The sequence below is a fragment of the Pollachius pollachius genome, assembly GCF_949987615.1.
Source record: "Pollachius pollachius genome assembly, chromosome: 15".
Classification (NCBI taxonomy): domain Eukaryota; kingdom Metazoa; phylum Chordata; class Actinopteri; order Gadiformes; family Gadidae; genus Pollachius; species Pollachius pollachius.
In genome coordinates, this window is record NC_136948.1 from 19,082,646 (window position 1) to 19,088,866 (window position 6,221).

The window sequence follows — 6,221 nt, forward strand, 5'->3', positions numbered from 1 at the left end:
TTTAATTGGTCCAGAAAAGAAAATATACACATCTCAACTACGATTTATCGACTGGGGACATTTTAAAACGCGATATGTAGCCTGTTTGCTTACGTTTCAGTTTGTGGCAGGGTAGTTTGTATTTCACTGACCTGTTGTGTAGAAATATTGAACGATTGAACTATGGCCCTATAGAGAGGAGTGCTGAATTGGGGGTGTGAATATCCATATTTTAAATTACAAACTGCTATTGAGATGCATTATTTCTTAAATACACAACCACCCAGTAGTGCTATGCTGCTTATTTTACTTTCAGATGATGGGAAGTGCCTGTGAGACGCTCATTATTTTAAATGTAATAACAATTGAAGCACATGCTTATCATAGCACAAAATGTGATTACTTGACTAACAAACTTTACCTAGGAGCTTCCGACTAGTCGACTATAAGTGGTCAGTCCCGCTTTCTTTTCTTCCAGAGCTGTTCTTCAACATTAACATGATGGTCTGTACATTGATATCGATGTAGGCAAAAAATAAAAATACTACTAAAATTGTCAACCAACTCTCTCAACTTAGATTCTTGAATTTTTTTTAATGAAACATAAACAGTACATTAGTATAAATAAATACTCTTTCATCTTAGCAGCCATTTATGTAAGGGCACAGACAAGGAACAGCACATTTCATGTGCGCCCTAAACCTAAGAAAATATATATTTTACCTAACCAAATAATACTGGTAAATACACACTTGAACAGGCTGAGTTTAGACACACTAGGTGACAACTGATAACTCCCCTGTAGCATATTATTTATACAACATACGGACTACTTAGTCAATGTTTGCAGGTGGCTTAACCATGTGGCAATTTTATCAATGACTTACATTTGACATGAAATGTTAACCTTCTAGATTGAGCGTAGACACAAGATTACTATTGTGAGTGTAACAAAGTGGTATAATCCGGTGTAAAAGAAAGGCAAACAACATCTCACTGGGCCAAGGCCCACATGACTATAGACATATTCCCCATTGACTTTCACTGGTATTCATATCATGATTCCGCAAACAGGGTGGCGGATGACGAAGACAAGAAACTTTATCGTCCCGAAGGGAATTGGTCTTGAAAACATTCAGTATCTGCTGTTAAAATACAAACAATATATTGCAAACATACAGTACAGACATAGGCTGTCCTCCTACTCATGGAGTTCCTACAGTACATTCACAGACCATCAACAAACAAATTGCACAACAACATACATACTCATGGTCGTACACCCCGTAGTCATCATAATGATGTTTATAATATGTGCATTAAGAGAAAAGCAGCCTCCTCTACATGGAGTTGTCATAAACTGTACATCGTCAGAGCCTCGGTTTACCTTTGGCTAACCATGTGATAGATGCCTAATTTTACCTCCAGAGATGGTTTAAGAAATGTTATCTAAATCCTGGTTTACACAGAGAACATATCTATTTAAAATCATGGTTGATGCTAGCCTGATTTAAAACCTTGTTGGGCCAAAGGCGACAGACGAAACCATTGAACTATTTGCAACAGCACCACACACGCTTGTCAAAGAGATGATCCTCCTGGTTACATAATTGTTTAACTTTAAAAAAAAAAAAAAAGCATTTTAACTCCAAAAAGTAACCCTACAACAAAGTGCTAGAGATATTGTGGTCATACACAGTGTATTACCATTCATACTAAGTAGCTCTCATACTAAGCAGCAATGTGCCTTTCAGGGTTGAGTTCCATGGGTTGCACAGTGTGGTCTATGTAATGACAGGGCACTGGGTTTGCTCTATCATTAAGTGGTTGTTACAGTGCTCCACAAAGCCCTGCAGCTTTTTCATGCTCTTATCACCTCTCTTCATGGCTGTCACAAGCACACAAAAAGCTTCTGTTTGTAATCTAGCCTTTTGGATAGTTGCAGAAAACTGATGTTTTCAGTAGTAACGATACAATGCCTTTAGAGTTTACTTATATGTAAACAATAGGAACATGGTTGTATTTCAGTCAGCAAAGTGCCACTAAAAGAACGGTCATCTGTATGGCATGAGAAAATACTCCACCTCCCAAAATGAATCAAGAGAAAGTACTACCAGACATTCAACACCATCTGTTGTCATACAGTTATTTAAATTGCAGATTTCTTGTAATGCTTTACACAACTGTGCTAGCCGAGACAAAACCGGGTTTGGGCATTTATAGTAAACATGAATCGCCGGTTATCATAAAATACCTGGAACTGTTAAGTTACTTAGAAAATAAAAAATGAAAGTTTTTTTTTTTTTTCAGCAATGGAAAAGCAAAGCTTATGCATTTGAACTCGTTAAAACGTTATATAAAGATACCGACAACGAAAAAGGGCACGACAGATGGACCCCTTGATGGTAAACTAGAAGACAGTTCATCACACTAGCAGCCCCATTAGCCCACCGAAGCACCACACTCCAGCACCCAAACTCTAGCCTCCAAAACAGCACCCACACTCCAGCATCCACACTCTAGCCTCCAAACCAGCACCCACACTCTAGCCTCCAAACCAGCACCCAAACTCTAGCCTCCAAACCAGCACCCACACTCTAGCTTCCAACCCAGCACCCACACTCTAGCCTCCAAACCAGCACCCACACTCTAGCCTCCAAACCAGCACCCACACTCTAGCTTCCAACCCAGCACCCACACTTTACCCTCCAAACCAGCACCCATACTATAGCCTCCAAACCAGCACCCATACTATAGCCTCCAAACCAGCACCCACACTCTAGCCTCCAAACAAGCACCCACACTCTAGCATCCAGATCACCACACTCTAAGCATCCAAAGCACCCACACTCCAGCATCCAGACCAGCACCCACACTCTAGCACCCACACTCCAGCACCCACACTTGCCTCCGTACTAGCATGCGCTAGCAGCTACGTCTAAAAGTGCACTAGCATGCGCTAGCTAAACCAGCCACCCCAGCGCCTGCCTAGGGCCAGCATAACGTTTACAGCCCGTTATTCTGTATTCGATACAGACGATTTGCTTTCCAAAACTGTCCGTTGGCGATTAGATGGAGGTGTACTTGTTCTCGTTTTAGCATTAGCCTTAGCATTAGCATGGGACTGGTCGGTGTAGCGTTGGAAACAACATGCATGTGTGCAGCATCGTGCTAGCCGACAACTATAGCCTGACGTTAGGACTCTGTGGGGAAGGCCGATACCTCCAGGAATATTACAACGTAGTGCAATATAATACAAAGAAAACGTATTTTACCTGGTCTATATTGCCTCTAGTCCGACGTTGAGAATATAGACTCACATTCATGCGACTGATAGACTTTCATCCATTCACCCGAGGCGCTGTGATGTCCCGATGTGCCGATCAGTCGTCCGCCGTGGAACCACTTCCTTCACCTCGGCCTCCGTTTACGGAAAAATATTTGCGTAAGATACGTAAGATACGTAACTAAACAGCAACACAGCGGTAACACGTGCGTCTTGTATTTAGAGAATACAGAGCAGCCCAGTGCGTTGGAGTGATAATAAACATGCACGAATAATACGGAGGTGATAACCACGTAATAATTATACGACATTTAGAATGGCTATCAAACAAGGTATTGCCATTGGCAGTAAAGTTATAAGACATAAACATGAATACTTTACACATTAAAAATATGAATTCCCCTGAAATCACCTTTGTGCACATAATTAACGGGTGTTAATTCGGTGTTCCTTCAGCTTCAGTGGACATATTTTGCGTTCTATTAATAACACATTTGGGAATATTGAGGTAGATACCTATAGGTCTTTAATTTGTATTATGTATACGTCTTGGATGTATACTATGCAATTGTTTAGGTTTTTAATGTTAAATATATTGATGCAGAACGATATTTGTTTATAATACTTTATCAAACAACTAACTTTAATTTGTATTATGTATACATCTTGGATGGTTACTATGCAATTTTTTTGCTTTTTAATGTTAAATATATTGATGCATAACAATATTTGTTTATAATACTTTATCAAACAACTAATTACAATTCATTTCCATAAAAAGAGAACTACCGATACTGTATCTATGTAGGATAAATACAAATCAGGAGAACTGTATATGATTGCCGCTAGATGGCAGCAATGTTACATAAAGACTTGAGAGAACTGCTACCGAAAGGAAGTCGTTTTTTTTTTTTAAGTAAAAGGTTCATCATACAGTCCCTGATGAAAGCCTACCCTGAAATCATTTGCAATCAGCCATAAGCCACGCAACAAACATTTTATTTGGCACAACATCCAATATATAGTATCTTAATTGTGTCTTTAGGAGTCAAAAATAACCACAGACAAAAGGTGAAAACATAATTTATTGCACTTGACTGGTGCTTTTTGAACAATTATAACAGAATGAGGTTCCAATACAAAACCGAAGACCATTTGCAGGGCACACAATACTAGGTCAGTCCTTTTCAAAGTCAGATAGGGGAGATTGTGTCCCACGGGCATAAACAACACACACACACACACACACACACACACACACACACACACACACACACACACACACACACACACACACACACACACACACACACACACACACAAATGAAGGCGACCTATTTTGTACATAATTTGTATGCATGGCTTTTTTTGCACACCCCCATTCGAGGAGATATGATTAGCATTCCTAATAAACAGTATATTTAAGTCATTCTTGTATCATTTGTGGGAACACTTTTGTTTTTGCTTGGATAGACATGGACGGTAAACAAGCAATGACCAAATTAAGTGAATTTTAAAATGACATTTCATACAGCTTCAGTCAAAATGAATGTCCCTCAAGAACATACATGTGTTAAGCATTAACTAACTATAGGCAAGCTTGGACAAAGTAATTCTGTAATTAAATCATTGAATACCCCCCTTGATATAGGAGCAACCCATCCATACAATGATACAAATATTTATTTAGCTTATTTAACTAATATACAATAGAGAGCTGGCGGCGAGAATTATAACAAGATGGCGTACAATTTGTAAGTTTAAGTGTTGAGAAAAACGTAAATAAAAGAATAGCCAGTTTTCTATTCTAATTGTTATTCTTTCTAAAACTGGATCTTTGGCAGTAAATGTACTGTGTTTCAAAGTGCAACAAACTTCATAGTTCGCCCCTCATCCAGGTCACTTAGTTATCTTAAAAAAAATAGTATAACTAGTTAGTTGCTCTAAGGCAGTGTCAAAATCCGATATTCAAATTTGTATACTCCTGCTTAAGTAATCCTCATTGTCATTTTTTTGTTGTTCCTGACAAATGCCATTTTCCATAACATAATGCAAAATAGGCTTCAATAAAACAGTATTTGTGGATTTATATACTAGTAAATAGTTTTGTGCTGTACATTTCCTCAATCTTCTCTACCTCTCTCCCTCTATCCATCCATCTATCTCTTCCAGTCTCTTTGTCTCAGCAACAAATAGCTCTCCTGTTTCCAGGAAATAAAGTTACAATAGCATCTTTAAAATATGATCAAGCCACATCAAATGCCAAAAGCCATAACAACCAAAACATCAAAGTTATAGTTAGAATTTGAACATTTCTCAATGCCTTAATTTCCCCCCGAGACAAACAAGAATGTAAAAGACCTGGTGGACCGGATATAACATGGTGTCTTTATGTGCTTCTGTGGATATAAAGGTCTGTAGATTGATTCCTATGTGTGCATGGGGTCGGTGGTAACGTCCAGTGTTTTCATGAATGTACAATATCTTACTATATTGTGTGATGTATGCTAATGAATTTGTTTGTGTCGATGTTTTTTTTGTGGACCAAAATATACAACCAGGGATGCACTGAGAGCAAAAAAGGCTCACGACAGTTAATATGTTTTGTTGTTTCAGTTTAGTGATTTGATATAAATGTATAGACATATAATGGCATATGTCCGCAAACGGACAAACCGGGCCACTGTGCTGATTGTTGTCCAATGAGGCGTTACTTTATTTCTCTTAATGTACATGTCAAATCAGCATTGACCATCTTCAACTGACACCCTATAGGTGAGTGGCGGTGGTTGTCGGGGCAGTGTGAAAGAACCGTATGACTATTTTGATAAATGAAACAAGCAGGAAATTAATGTACTTTTCCAAAATATGGTCATATTGGCTCCTTCACTGCAGCTGACCCCTCTCTGATATATCCCATAGTAATAACATAGGAGTACTTTTGTCTGGGGAATAG

At 38.7% G+C, this 6,221-nt stretch overlaps 1 protein-coding gene across 2 annotated transcripts in view; it reads right to left on the reverse strand.

Annotated features, from left to right (window-relative positions):
• dicer1 (dicer 1, ribonuclease type III) overlaps positions 1 to 3,376 on the reverse strand; it is a 38,486-nt gene extending 35,110 nt beyond the window's left edge. The window contains exon 1 of one of the 2 annotated variants that reach the window (XM_079752653.1): positions 3,300 to 3,376. The gene's annotated coding sequence lies outside the window, so the exon portion shown is untranslated. Of the gene's footprint in view, positions 1 to 3,254 lie in introns of both variants that reach the window. The other variant, XM_079752652.1, reaches the window with a different exon arrangement.
• Between the last annotated feature and the right edge of the window lie 2,845 nt (positions 3,377 to 6,221).